The 15,892-nt window shown below is 44.4% G+C and overlaps 1 protein-coding gene and 1 pseudogene across 6 annotated transcripts in view; both read left to right on the forward strand.

Moving 5' to 3' along the window:
• Positions 1–5,123: 5,123 nt before the first annotated feature.
• Positions 5,124–15,892, forward strand: part of TENM4 (teneurin transmembrane protein 4) — a 1,727,786-nt gene continuing 1,717,017 nt past the window's right edge. For 3 of the 6 annotated variants that reach the window (XM_063951320.1, XM_063951326.1, XM_063951322.1), the window contains exon 1: positions 5,124–5,331. The gene's annotated coding sequence lies outside the window, so the exon portion shown is untranslated. The remainder of the gene's footprint in view (positions 5,332–15,892) is intronic. The other 3 variants (XM_063951321.1, XM_063951323.1, XM_063951324.1) reach the window with 1 other exon arrangement.
• LOC135052649 (5S ribosomal RNA) lies at positions 14,644–14,762 on the forward strand (annotated as a pseudogene).

Consider the following 15,892-nt stretch of genomic DNA (forward strand, 5'->3'; position numbering starts at 1 on the left):
TTCGTCACCTTCACCACCGGAATCAGTGCCTGTGTCTGGGTCTGTGTCGACCGACTGAGGCAAGGGACGTTTTACAGCCCCTGACGGTGTTTGAGGCGCCTGGACAGGCACTAATTGAGTGTCCGGCCGCCTCATGTCGGCAAACGACTGCTTAAGCGAGTTGACGCTATCCCGTAATTCCACAAATAAAGGCATCCATTCTGGTGTCGACCCCCTAGGAGGTGACATCCTCATATTTGGCAATTGCTCCGCCTCCACACCAATAACGTCCTCATACATGTCGACACACACGTACCGACACACAGCAGACACACAGGGAATGCTCTATACGAAGACAGGACCCACTAGCCCTTTGGGGAGACAGAGGGAGAGTCTGCCAGCACACACCAAAAAGCGCTATATATGACAGGGATAGCCTTATGATTAAGTGCTCCCTTATAGCTGCTTTTATATTAATATATTGCCATTTATTTTGCCCCCCCTCTCTGTTATACCCTGTTTCTGTAGTGCAGTGCAGGGGAGAGACCTGGGAGCCTTCCTGACCAGCGGAGCTGTGACAGAAAATGGCGCCGTGTGCTGAGGAGATAGGCCCCGCCCCTTTTTCGGCGGGCTCGTCTCCCGCTATTTAGTACATTTAGGCAGGGGTAAATATCTCCATATAGCCTCTGGGGCTATATGTGAGGTATTTTTAGCCTTTTTAAAGGTTTTCATTTGCCTCCCAGGGCGCCCCCCCCCCAGCGCCCTGCACCCTCAGTGACTGCCGTGTGAAGTGTGCTGAGAGGAAAATGGCGCACAGCTGCAGTGCTGTGCGCTACCTTAAGAAGACTGCAGGAGTCTTCAGCCGCCGATTCTGGACCTCTTCTTGCTTCAGCATCTGTGAGGGGGCCGGCGGCGTGGCTCCGGTGACCATCCAGGCTGTACCTGTGATCGTCCCTCTGGAGCTTCATGTCCAGTAGCCAAGAAGCCAATCCATCCTGCACGCAGGTGAGTTCACTTCTTCTCCCCTCTGTCCCTCGTTGCAGTGATCCTGTTGCCAGCAGGAATCACTGTAAAATAAAAAACCTAAGCTAAACTCTCTAAGCAGCTCTTTATGAGAGCCACCTAGAATTGCACCCTTCTCGGCCGGGCACAAAAATCTAACTAGAGTCTGGAGGAGGGTCATAGGGGGAGGAGCCAGTACACACCACCTGACCTGTAAAAGCTTTACTTTTGTGCCCTGTCTCCTGCGGAGCCGCTATTCCCCATGGTCCTTTCAGGAACCCCAGCATCCACTTAGGACGATAGAGAAATACACATTATTAATGTCCTTATAAACATAATGCACCTTCCATATTATGCCAACCTTTATTAATGCCCTTATACACATAATAACACACATAGTGCCCCTTACACATATGCCGAACACTATTGCACTACCAACCCACCCGCACACAGCACTCATATGGCTGCTAACACTGTGACCTCTGCTTGCATGCAGATGTATCCTCATACATCTTGCCTCAATACGCCATGCAGCAGGAGATGCCTGGCATGAGTCCGCTGGCAGCTCCCAGCCAGCTCTAACATCTTATTTGCTTTGCTATGTGACTAGGACCCACAAGCAGCTTATGCTGATTAAAATGATATGCGGCATGCCTATATTCTGTGTGCAACTGTGGCTGTATCTGCATACGGAATGCTACATTACAGTGATTTCCAGGAATACACTGTAATGTAGCATTTCATATGCAGATACGGCTGCACTCATACACAGAATATAGGCATGCTGCATATCATTTTAATAAGCAGAAGCTGCTTGTGCCCGTAGGCATTCCAAATGCCCAAGGCATCTGCCTAGTTTGCCTATGGCCAGCTCTGCACCTATTCCTTAAAAGAACAGGAAGGTGGTCTAGAGGGTTGAGCATAGTGCATGGACATTATCAGTAAGCGCTCTCCCCTTGCCATTTACAATTGAGGTCTCATGACCATTTGTCTATATTCCTGAGCAAAATGGTGTCTGTGAATGAGCAAACCATACACTAGAAGAGAGTGCAAGATACAAGCTAAAGGACATAGGCTTAGACAAGCAGTTTTGGGCAGAAGCTGTGTCCACAGCAGTCTATCTCAAGAATCATTTTCCTATGGTTGCCTTAAAGGACATAACACCTACTGAAGCATGATCATAGATAAAACCAAGTGGAAAGCATCTCAAAGTTTTGGAAGTATTTCCTGTGTACAGATACAAAAAGAATACACAAGCTTTACTACTGCCATGAAACCAAAGTCCTCAGAGAGAATGGTGCTGATTCCGCACAGATCTGCTCTTAGATGTCACACAGGTAAATTATGACATGTGTGTACCAACATTTAACAGAATTTTTCTAGGTATAAATCCTATAAGATAGTCTCTCCGTTGGTGGTGCTCCAACGAGTCAGATGATTACAGTTGTAATAAAGGACAGAGACGAAGATTCTTTTTGGGGGGCACTCTTTATTTATCTTAAATAAAGAATTCCCCAAAAAAAGAGTTTTCGTCTCTGTCCTTTATTACTTATGAAACCAAAGGCTACAGATTATGGATCCAAAAACCAAAAAGCTTGTCAAGTCTAGAAATGTTATCGTTAAAAAAAAAACAATGCAAGTACTAGCAAAGCTGGAATTTGATATGCTGAACAAATAATGTATGTGTCACTGGACATACTAATAGCTTGAGATGTACCTGAACCAGAGGCTACCAGCGTGGAAGTTCAGTCACAGAAAAGATCTTCTGCAAGATCAAATATAAACAATCCACCTAATATGCATTATGAATATGCAAACGTTGCAGTCAGTGATCCTCAAGATTTCCAGAAACCCAAATTAAAGTCTTATTGGGTGAATGGAAATTCTAGATAGGCAAAAAGACTCTGCAAGATTTAAAAACAACAAGTGTGAAAAGCTTCAAGAATTGGGATAGTGACAGCAGTCCCAAGTTCGTGACTCAAGAGACTGTTGTTATGGTCCATGCTGTCCGTAAAGAAATGTTTACTGAGGTATCTTCCAAGAAAGCCAAGCCATAGTCACGTGATATGTTGATGCCTTTATATGTGTTTAACCCAATTTATTTTACAGGTTGCTACAGAAAATCTGAATAAAATGTTGTTGTGTAACATGTAGAAGCTTGTAAGAGTGTTGAGAGAGGAGTGCGCTACTGCACAGATTCCAGTCTTTCTGTTTTTCAGGGAGGCTTTATGCCCTAACCCAAGATGGCCACTGAGATAACTACTGAGCATGTGCAGGGCCATCTTGTCTTCTATCACTGTGTAGTGGGACTCTGTGGGAGACAGTATTCTTCTGCTTAGCTCCTATGAGAGACCAGGTTAGTACCTGCAAATGAAGCTGTTGCAGCATCCCTGCACTGGTACCCGTTTGCAGTAAACACTCACTGACTAGTGAGCTGTATGAAACCCTCACTATTTTCAAGCTACAGATTTAGCCATGTTCACCTTTGCTGCATCGCGGCATGCTATGTGGCGTGCCGGGCCGCTTCTATTCCACATGCTGCATTGCAGCAAAGAGTATGGGTAAATAGCACCTGCCCCCCCCTCACACGGCACCACTGAGTACGGTTGTACCTGCTATCTATCAATAAACCAACACCACTGGCTAAGTTACTGCACTGTCTATAGTTTAAGTCATCTGCTGGTGTTATATAGGCCCGCCTATATAACTCGGCAATATCAACGCCTGCACACATATCAGCAGGGGAGGGGTCCTGGGGTGCACACCGGTAATGAGAGGTGCGACCCTGCGGAGACCTTTCAGTAGAACTGCATACAAAGAAAAAGGTTGCAGGTGCACAATTCAAACATTACCAATTTATTAATAATAATAATAATAATTGCAATAAAATTTTGCATTTTAAGCGAGGTTCTTCGCATAGTTATGGCCATAAGTAACGGCTTGCCCACCGCGTCCAGGTGACCTCATTAGTCGGGCAAGTCCCTAACATTTTGGGGGGTACAAATCTAGGGTGCGGGACCCCCCAAAATGAAGCAGCTGAGTGACCCCAGGGCAACACAAAAGTGAAAAAATATATAGTGAAAAAGTGAAAATAGGTTAGTGAGATGAGCAGACATATAGCCTTTGTCATTGTGTATGTACAGTACAGTAACCTGTGCAGACAGGTGTATATACAGTACAGTAGCCTGTGTCATCCTGTATGTACAGTACAGTAGCCTGTGCAGACAGGTGTATGTACAGTACAGTAGCCTGTGTCAGCCTGTATGTACAGTACAGTAACCTGTGCAGACAGGTGAGCAGGCAGCACTTATAGCCTGTGTCAGCATGTATATACAGTACAGTTACCTGTACAGACAGATGAGCATGGTGCTTGTACAGACAGGTGAGTGGGCTGCACCTACAGACAGTGTCAGCGTGTATGTACAGTACAGTAACCTGTACAGACAGGTGAGTGAGCTACGCCTATAGCCTGTGTCAGCATGTGTGTACAGTACAGTTACCTGTGCAGTCAGGTGAGTGCCTGTGTCAGCATGTGTGTACAGTTAGTTACCTGTGCAGACAGGTGAGTGAGCTACACCTATAGCCTGTGTCAGCATGTGTGTACAGTACAGTTACCTGTGCAGACAGATGAGTGAGCTACACCTATAGCCTGTGTCAGCATGTGTGTACAGTACAGTTACCTGTGCAGACAGGTGAGTGAGCTACACCTATAGCCTGTGTAAGCATGTGTGTACAGTACAGTTACCTGTGCAGACAGGTGAGTGAGCTACACCTATAGCCTGTGTCAGCATGTGTGTACAGTACAGTTACCTGTGCAGACAGGTGAGTGAGCTACACCTACAGCCTGTGTCAGCATGTGTGTACAGTACAGTTACCTGTGCAGACAGGTGAGCAAACTACACATATAGCCTGTGTCAGCATGTATGTAAAGTACAGTAAATAGTAAAGAGCCAGGAGTGAGCAACCTGTGGGTGTATTCCAGCCAGGAGAGGCGAGCTGAAGCATCACTGGAGGAAGGAGAGAAATCCAGTCTCCCCCTTCCATCCTTCAGTGGTACTGCCTGGCTTTGAATGCGATGTGTGCTTGTCGTTCCCAGGCATTGCAGGATTGGTCCCTTCTTCCCATTCATGTAACCTGTGTGCGCCTGACTTGCTGTGTGCATTCCTGTCAGATACAGGCGGCAGATCCAGGGGAAAAATCCATAGTGGATAGTGAGCTGTTCCATAGGGCTGAGCTGGACGACGAGCATCTCCAGGGGACATTGCAGGCGCTGAGAGCTTCTACTTGCACAGTTTGGGATTGTGGAAGGAGAGGAGAGCAGTGCCTGGGCTGGGAGAAGCCTGCAGAATGGTAAGCAAAGGCTGGATGTGCCTCTGGTTAATCCCTTTATGGTTTAGCAGGATTGCATACTCTGTCTGTATAGAGCAGCCTCATCCTTCCCTGTGCTTTCAGCTGCTCCAGCTTACAGCCCTTCTGCTAGCTTACTGCATCATTGTACTGACACTCACCAGACAGTGCACACTGCTCCTGCAAGACATGTATGTGGGATTGCGCAGGGATGAGCCATAACATCATTTGACATTTTTTTGGGGGGGAAGGAGACTTGGAAGTGGCCCCTGGTGGGATTGTTTTTTTTCCCCCACATACCCGTTTAATGCTGTGGCGGCTGTGGGTATGGCAGCTGGTCCTAATAAGACCTGAGCCTGGGGTTGCAAGACAAGTAGTATCATTATTCTACAGTGTCCAGGAGCATATCCCGGATTGACACAACGTAGCAGTTTATCTGTGCGCTTCTGTGCATCTTGTCTTCCCCAGGCACATTCCGTAGTCTGTAGCCGGATTTGCGCTGCGCAAATGCGCAGGGCGCAAATCGAGGCGTTGCAGCCGCCTGGCCAGAGTCGACCTGCCTTTGCGATTTGCTATGATAGGTTTTTATGCCCACATCGGTTTAGGGCAGAGAGTGAGGGTGAATTTGGGAAATATTTTAACCTCTTCTTCGCCAGACTGCTGTGCTGCAGTCGTTACAGGCCTGGTTACCCAGGGAAATGTGTTAACCCTTTCTTAGTCAGAGGTGACCCTTATACTTATAGAGTTAAAAGGCTGCCTAAATAGACAGTTTGTCAGGGTCCGGTTAACCTTCTGTGTAACGTCTGTGATGAGGTTGCTGTTTGTGTGCTCATGTTTTGGGGGGGTGCGTTTATGATTTTGGAATATTCTCTAGATTTGTGGCTGACCTGATTTAGATGTCCAGAGCTTTCCAAATCCCTGTGCTGAAGGGGGGGGGGGGGGAAAGTCTGTGACCTGCTTTATAGTAATGAAGGACGCGCCACATTGCAGTTCTGTGGGTGTCAGATCTTTAATTCAGTGACAAATGCACATTTGATTTATTTATTTGTCCTCTGTGACAGTAACAGGAACGCGAGGATCTGGCGTCTTGTAACTCGTCCACACCTCTCTGGAGGTGTCTGTAGATTTCAGTCAACGTGTTCACAAGAGCTGTCCCCGATTTGTGGCTGATTTTGTCTTCATTTCTCTGTCGCCGGAGATTTTTTTTATTTAATTTTTTTATGTTTCGTCTGATTTTTTTCTTGCTGTAAAGCTTAAATGATGCGAGGGATTAAGAAAAATCATTGCAGCCTTTTAAGAAAAATCAGTACATTGTATCACGGCCTCGCTGGCAACCTAGCGACAGGGATTGATTTGTGGTACAATAGACAGACCAAATCCAAACATCATCACTTACCGTAAACAAAGCACCATGTTGGCTCACTTGCCTGCGGTGTACGTTGGACTGTACACTGGAACTCAGGGGCAGATGTATTAACCTGGAGAAGGCATAAGGAAGTGAGAAACCAGTGATATGTGCAAGGTGATAAAGGCACCAGCCAATCAGCTCCTAACTGTTAATTTACATATTGGAGCTGCTTAGCTGGTTCATTTATCACCTTGCACATATCACTGGTTTATCACTTCCTTATGCCTTCTCCAGGTTAATACATCTGCCCCTCAGAGCCTTATAAGATCTGTCTGTCTTCTATTTACATATTTCATTCCCACCAACCCATGGAACCTACGGCTGCTGAAAAGACAGCGGCAGGAGCTACAGAAACATATCTCAACAGGGAAGTTTATATGTAGTGTTTACTAAGTACAGGCCATTAATACAAAGCCTACAGGCTTTGCGGCTTTGCATTGCATCAGTTGGAACATGGTAAAATGAAATGCACAGAAGTGTCTTGTATTGTATATGAAATTATATTTTGTTTTCTGTTTTTTTTTTCTGCCTGAAAATCTCATCCCAAAGTGTATTTGCTAGCAGGGAGTAGAGGCAGAAATATGTCTTGGATTCAACGATAAATCGCACCATAAAGAAAGTAAATACAGTGTCATATAATGGATTTATAAGGTGCAAATGAATGTCTCTTCTGCTTCTGAAAGGGCTACGTAGGATGTCACCTTATGGATGACACACATAGGAACCAATACTCAAGTCTGTGATAGGTCCGGAACCACAATATTCTGTTATGCAATGGCAGAGCCAGCTGCATCCAGATCCCAATATAGGAAGATTATTTTCTTCAGTAGGAGTGTACAGTGTGACGTGCAATGTGTCGATAATTGTGAATTTCATTGCTTTCCAGAGCTTGGGACTCAATTTAAAACTATAGTTTTAATATATCTTTGCTGACAGTACTAAACCAAGAGGTTGCTAATGAGAATCTGTAGTTATAACTGCTTCAGTCCTAGCAATCCTTACTGACCTGAGTCATTAGTTGGGATCTGAGATGGCGAATAGTAAGGAGTTCTTAGAAGCATGTGACACTGTTGTGCTATATTTATGTTTTATTGTTTTTTTATATGATTTGGAATACTAGGAACATTTAACCCAGTTTTTGGGGCAAACGCAGAGAGGAAAGCTTCTGCCCCAACCACCCCCCGTGCAAAGCTTCTGCCCCGGCCACCCCCCGTGCGCTTGCATCACAGGAGTGACGGGATCGGTATGGAATCCCGCCGGTCAGGATCCCAACAGCCAGAATCCTGGCAGCGAGGGCAGCGTGCACCCTAGTGGGCTTGCCGAGCACGCCGCACTTTGGGCCCGGTAGGAGACCACTATTATATACCCACCTGGGCTAATAGTATTCCCAAGCGGGAATACCAGGCTTGGCTCGGGATTCCGACCGCAGGCATTTCCCCAACTTCGGGATTCCGGTGTTGGTTTCCTGACCGCCGGCATCCCGACAGCCGGTAATTTAACCGCATACCGGAGTGACTATACTAAATGTACCTGTCCTTTTTATGGTATTAGCATTTATGTCAGAAATTTGCTTCATATTTAAGGACCGCACTGCCATAAAGAGTAACCACCCAAAATCAAAAATGGTTCAGCTAATTCATATTATAAACTAGCGCTTATGTCATGTTTGCAAGTATTTGTGGTCATCTCAAAGTGTGTACTCCATAACTGATGGTGGATACGTTTAATGAATATAAGATGTAGTTTCAGCACAGGAAGAAGAACTGAAGGATTAAGATAAAACTGAGGTGGGCTAAAGCACACGGCTGGGGGCTGGCTTGTGTACACATGACTTGGGGTGGCCAATAGTGTTAGGGGGGTGTGATGTTGAACTGAGTTTATGTAAGGCTGTGACTGTATGGCCTAAGCCAACCTGTTTGGTGTTTTTTCCATCCTCCGTTCCCTGTTAGGATTTTTGGTATTCCTGTTATTTTTGGTTATTTTAGGCGGAAAAAAACAGCAGATCATCAGTCCAGGTGCAATTGTATAATTTTGGGTGCATCCACATTTGTTGCCCGTTAGTTCTCTGTACCACCCTAATAGAAGCAGTCAGGGCCACCATCAGGGGGGGACTGTGGGGACAAGTGTCCCGGGCCCTTACAGAGAGGGGGGCACACCCCTGGCTCCTACCTCTGACACCTAGAGAGCTGCACCGGGTTGTGCAACAACAGCAGGCTGATGTGCAGGGAGGACTTCTTAAAACAAGCATTCCCTGCACATCAGCTCTCTGTGACTCATTCCTGCGGGTCTGCAATGTACCACCTCTATGTAACGTCATGATCTGTGACATCACATAGGGGTGGATCAGCGCGGTTGAATCTTTTTATGGGGGGGGCTGTGTATTTTGTAAGTCTCTTTGCTTTAATACATAGCTGTTATGTGCAGAGAGGCCATGTGGGTGGCCCACCAGAAAGAAGGGAGAAAAAGAGAGGAAGAGATAGACAGGAGTAAGAGGGGAAGAGAGAAAGACACAGGGAAAGAGGGGGATACAGAGAGAAGGGGAGGGGGAATATGTGTGTGTGTGTGTGTGTGTGTGTGTGTGTGTGTGTGTGTGTGTGTGTGTGTGTGTGTGTGTGTGTGTGTGTGTGTGTGTGTGTGTGTGTTGGAACAGATGATATAGCATGGACTAAATTCATGTTAAAAATAATTCAATCTTTTTCTCTACCAGAAGTGTTTTAATGGGCGCTAGCATATTTCACACCTAGAAGTGGTGATATTCCTAATTGCCATATGCTATAGGATTTCTAGTGTAAAGCCAGTGCTTATTTATAGCGAGTGTCTTCTCGTCCCCACAAAGTGCTGATATTTCCATGGGTCGGATAAAAGACATCAGAGAGCTTAAATGAAATAGTGAATAATATTACCCTCAAAGTTCAGGTAAACTCACAGTTCAAACATTAACACATTTAAAGGCTATGCATTACTGACATAGGTACTATGGGGGTCATTCCGACCCGTTCGCTCGCTGCGTTTTAACGCAGCAGAGCGAACGGGTCCCTGCTGTGCATGCGCCGTAGTGCAACTGCGCATGCGGGACGGCCGACGGCCGTAGCAGGACAGTGATCGCCTCTGCCTGATTGACAGGCAGAGGCGATCGATGGTCGGGAGGGGGCGAAACGGCGGCGTTTGGCCGCCATTTTGTAGGCGTGGTCCGGCCAACGCAGGCGTGGTCCGGCCAACGCAGTCGTGGCCGTACCGAACGGGGGGCGGGCCGCAGTGGCTGCGTGGCACGCTAAAGCTGCGCTGGCTGGGAGTTACTCCTGAAGTGCAAAGGCCTCGCCGCTGTGCGATGCCTTTGCACTTCTGCGAGGGGGGGCCGGACTGACATGCGGGGCAGGCTAGCCCTGTGCTGGGCGTCCCCTGGCATGTCAGGAAAGATGATCGTAGTTGTGCTAAATTTAGCACAGCTACGATCACCTCGGAATGACCCCCTATGACTGTAGTAACAGAAGAGTTTTATTGACCTAAATCCACTCAAAACATTATTTTTGGTTTTCCCCGACTCATCCACATAAACAGACATTTAAAAATTACCATATTAAAGCACGGCGCCTTCTGTACCTCACATCATTCTGAAGCAGAGCATTCGGAGTTAGACTTATTGGCTTCAAATTCTCAAAATGACAGAAATGGTTTATAGATACTGGTAGTTTCAGGACCAAGGACAGGGTCAGTGATGTCATCACATGGCTTGTTATTTCAGATAATCTGTAGTATTGGGAATAACAAGACATGGAGGGGGTGTATCAAACCTTGGAGAGAGCTAAAGTGCAGAAGTTGATTCATCTCCCCCCATGAACTCTCACCATCATCCAGTAAGCAGCCATTGGATCTGCCAGTGGTCACTGATTGGCCCCCCAAACCAATTTTATGTTTGTCCCTTCTTGGTAAATGGTGGAGGACAGGGGGACTTAACTTGTATGGTACTTACCTCGCCACCTTAATCCCTCACTAGCTAGCAGTTTCAGCAGGTAGCGGCTGTCTCTGCCTCTTCGCGCAAGACATGGCTTCTCACCTATATCAAGCTGGGTGTGGTATGGAAGGTAGATAGTAACTAGGTTGACAGTGTCTAGGTCGACCACTATTGGTCGACAGTAACTAGGTCGACAGGGTCTCTAGGTCGACAGGGTCTTTAGGTCGACATGGTCTAGGTCGACATGCTTTTGTTTTGTTTTTGTCGTTTTCTTCGTAGAGTGACCGGGAACCCCAATTAGTGCACTCGCTTCACTCGGCACAGATTACCGTTCCAATCATAGTCCACGTGGATCGTTAAGTATGAAAAGGTAAAAAAAAAAGATAAAAATCGTGAAAAACTCATGTCGACCTTTTGACCTGTCGACCTAGAACATGTCGACCTAGAGACCCTGTCGACCTAGAAACCCTGTCGACCTAGACACTGTCGACCTAGCTACTGTCGGCCTAGAGACCGGATCCCATCACGCTACGCTTACATTAGAACACTCTTGAATTCAGTGATTCAAAGCTTTTATAAATCTGCCATAAAAGTCCGACTGAACAGGTCAAGCCCAATGAATCCAAACTTCTAATGCCTCATAACCACTGAGAGCTGTAAAAACAATGCGTGACCTACAAACCACAGCTCAGCCCATTGTTTGCAGATTCCAGACTTAGGTATGTGGGTTATATAAAAGAAGTGATCTTGGGTGAACGTCAGGAAGGTTACTGTATTTGCAGTCACAGAGGATTTTGTGACCTTATCGACAGAAGAGCATAGAACGTTAAGGTTCCATTTAATATCCTTATCATTTATTGAAGGGATATGTCACCCTTCTAATACACAAGCAATCCCTTAGAACCCTGCCAATAATGACATTGGGGTCAAATGTACTAAACCTTGAAAAGAGGATAAAGTGGAGAGATAAAGAGTCCTTAGGTCGACCTCACTTAGGTTGACAGTCATTTGGTCGACCACTATTGGTTGACATGCATTGCATTGTGTCGACATGAGCATTATGTCGACATGGCAAAGGTCGACACATGAAAAGGTCGACATGAGTTTTTCACCATTTTGTTTTCATTTTTTGAATTTTTTCATACTTTACGATCCGCGTGGACTACGATTGGGAATAGCAACCTGTTCCGAGCGCAGTGGTAACGGAGCGAAGCACTTTGCCTACGCTTTCTATGCAAGGGAAAACGGTGCACTAATTGGGGTTCCCGGACACTTTACGAACACGACACCCCCCAAAAAAAAAACCTCATGCCAACTTTTTTACATGTTGATGCCCGTTTCAACCTCTTCCAGGTGTCGACCTACTGCCTGTCGACCAATAGTGGTCGACATAATGGGTGTCAACCTCAATAGGGTGGACCCAACAAACCCATTCCATTGGAGAAAGACAAAGTACCAGCCAATCAGCTTCTAACTGCCATGTTACAGGCTGTGTTTGAAAAGTAATACAGGTTAAGTATCCCTTATCCAAAATGCTTGGGACCAGAGGTATTTTGGATATGGGATTTTTCCGTATTTTGGAATAATTGGATACCATAATGAGATATCATGGTGATGGGACCTAAATCTAAGCACAGAATGCATTTATGTTCCATACACACCTTATACACACAGCCTGAAGGTAATTTTAGCCAATATTTTTTATAACTTTGTGCATTAAACAAAGTGTGTGTACATTCACACAATTAATTTATGTTTCATATACACCTTATACACACAGCCTGAAGGTCATTTAATACAATATTTTGAATAACTTTGTGTTTTAAACAAAGTTTGTGTACATTGAGCCATCAAAAAACAAAGTTTTCAATATCTCACTCTCACTCCAAAAAGTCCGTATTTCGGAATATTCCGTATTTCGGAATATTTGGATATGGGATACTCAACCTGTAGTTAGGAGCTGATTGGCGGGGACTTTATCTCCATCTACTTTACCTCTCTCCAGGGGGTAAATTTACTAAGATGGGAGTTCTGTTTAAGATGGGATGTTGCCTATTGCAACCAATCAGATTCCAGGTATTATCTTCTAGAAGGTGCTAAATAAATAAGAAGTAGAATCTGATTGGTTGCTATGGGCAACATACGATCTTAAACAGAACTCCCATCTTAGTAAATTTACCCCCAAGTCTTAATGCAGAGAAGATTTATAGAATTATTACATATTGCAGTGCATAAATGTATTAATGTAACGTCTGACTGCGTAATGGTCGCTAGATTATCACAGTACTTTTATTTTTGAACTTCGGGAGAATTACAGATGTATGCTGTAATAAACATCAAATTTACTTTATTTAATGAATTGCTGCAATCAAGGATAAAATGCACCGGACCTACTTAATGCCTGCCGCTGCGTGTCTTCCAACGAAATGAGTTTTGTGTTACAATAGTTTTCCGGGCAATTTAGTTGTTTCAGCTTTTCTCTCACACTTCCAGTGGGATGAATTGTATTGCACACATAACAACATTAGTCACACAGTACTCCGCCAAGTGGCATGTTAAATACATATACAAAGAACGCACTTGCTATAATTGCATTTATTTTATTGCATTCTGAAGGTGTAAAAAGTACAGTATTAAGGGATTATTTCCAGAAGTGGTTAGAATTGTATATTAGCTTCTCACAGTCCTACAACTGTATGGGCTGGTACCTACTACTCCCCGCAACATTGTTTCAAATTAGGAAAGTACTGTAGGTGTCTAGGTATACTGTATATATATATATATATATATATATATATCTTTGCATATGTACTGTAATCTTTGCATATGTACATACACAGTATATATATATATCACTCTAAAAAGTGGAAAAACAATATCCCCTACTCCCAATTCCATAGAATCAGGAGAAACTGTAACAAGACCGAAGATTGCGAAGCACAACTTGGAATTTACAGAAAAAGGTTCGAGGAAAAAAGATACCCCAAAACTATACTGGACGGAGCTATTGAGAGAACAAAAAACCTTGAGCGAGAACAATTACTAACTTACAAAGAAAAAACAGAGAGAAAGGAGCCCGTCTCCTTCATAACGACTTACAACAGCCATGAACATTCCATCAGAACCTCACTAAAAGCACACTGGGGAATACTTCTGATGGACCCCATCCTTAAGGAAATTCTCCCTGCACAACCGGAGCTGATCTTTCGCAAGTCTAGAAATCTTAAGGACATTCTCGCACCCAGCATGCTACGAGTACTACCACCAGAGGACAACCAACGGTCTCTTCCGAAATGTGTTGGAGCATATAAATGTGGACATTGCAATGTTTGCAGATTCCTCAACCCTAATAGGAGGACTTTCAGCAACACTGACGGTACTAAAGAATTCAAAATCAAGGACTTCATGAATTGCAACAGCACGTCAATTATCTACCTCTTGGAATGCACTTGCCACAAAAAGTATGTGGGTAAAACAAAGAGGACGTTGAAAATCAGGATCCAAGAACATATACGCAGTATCAAAAACAAACTGGAGACACATTTACTCTATAGACATTTTAAACACGAACACCAGTCCAACCCGGAAGAACTGTCCTTTAAGGCGATCGAACATGTCACAAGCGGCGACAGAGGAGGAGATCTAGCGAAGAAGTTGTCCCAGAGAGAGATGTACTGGATCTTTCAACTGAAAACTACTCATCCCTTGGGCTTCAATGAAGGATACGAGATCGCACCGTTCCTGTGATAAGAAGTTACCTCCCGTTTTTCTCTCATATTTCTCTCATTCATCTCTCTCTTTACCCGTCGTAAGCCTGTATAATTGACCACCATGCACTTGATACTTTTTTGTATTTATTTAACTACAACCACAGCACTAAGCACTTTATAGTTTGTTAATTTGCCTGTCATGTTAATAAACTCGGATTGCTGTGCGACTCAGTCATTTGTCCACGAGATACAGTCACACCACACTGGCGGACGCCCAATCTCGCCCGATCTTGGAAGCTAAGCAGTGTAGGGCCCAAACAGTACCAAGCGGGGAACCACTTGGGAAGATTGGGTACTGTACAATGTGGGATACAATAGACTCATGACATACCAGCAATGTAAAACATTAACAAATACTGGCTAATTGACTATCACGTCCCCCCCCCCTCCCCCCTTTTTTACCTAAAGACCTTATAACCTACACTGTACAGATAAATCTGAGTACCTTGAATATCGCTATCTTGCACTCCATCCCCTGCCTAATACGTCCTTTAATCACGATATTAACTATAAATTCTTCACTCTCACATACAGATACACCCTTCTCTTTTCAAGCACTGCATGTGCACAATGTATTGTATATACCCCTCACTGGTATTAAAATAGAACACACTATGTGCACATTGTTTTTAAAAAAACGAACACTTATTTTCAATATGTAGTAATATATAAGCACTTCTTTTTAAAAAAAGACACTCTATGCTATCACTAACTACTTCAAAGATTCTCATGGCCTCTTTTATGTCAACATGTTGCTAATGTACACAATTTTGAGAGAAATATTAACTGTTTATATATACAGTATAAATGCCCCTATGAATAATAAATATCTTAGTCAGTTTTATAGCTCTCTAAACATACACATATATTAATTTTCAAATTTTTAGCAATATGAACCTTTTCCCTTATAACAATCCCTATGCTCCAACTATAAAATTAATTAAAACACTTTGTAAGGTATTAATCCTCGTTCCATTTGTTTTTCTATATGCATTTCTGTGCAAGCTGAACATGCCACTATAGAAATGTGTCCTGCACTATATGGCTTCACAAAGATGTCCGCCGCGATGATTGACAATGTAACCCATCCAATCAATATGAAGCTACAGGCCGTGCCACGACGAAACAGGAAGTGTGGCTCCCCTAACAGAAGAGTACAAGCAGGAAGTGGGGCAGCTTAGCGCCTACACAGAGACGCGAATTACGGAAGCGGGGCACCGTGCGCATGCGCAGTGCACAGACTCGGACACAGGAAGCGGGGCGGAGTGAGGCAAAAAGCGCCCCTGGACTTATTTTACATTGTACTACAAGTTTTAACGCTCGTTTTTACACTAGCCTTATCTTATGGAAACCATACATTATATTTCAACCCCTGGCAATAGTCTTTTTCGAAATTTCACAATGCTGTATCTAATTGTATTATTAAGTAGCCCT

The sequence above is a fragment of the Pseudophryne corroboree genome, chromosome 2, assembly GCF_028390025.1.
Source record: "Pseudophryne corroboree isolate aPseCor3 chromosome 2, aPseCor3.hap2, whole genome shotgun sequence".
Classification (NCBI taxonomy): domain Eukaryota; kingdom Metazoa; phylum Chordata; class Amphibia; order Anura; family Myobatrachidae; genus Pseudophryne; species Pseudophryne corroboree.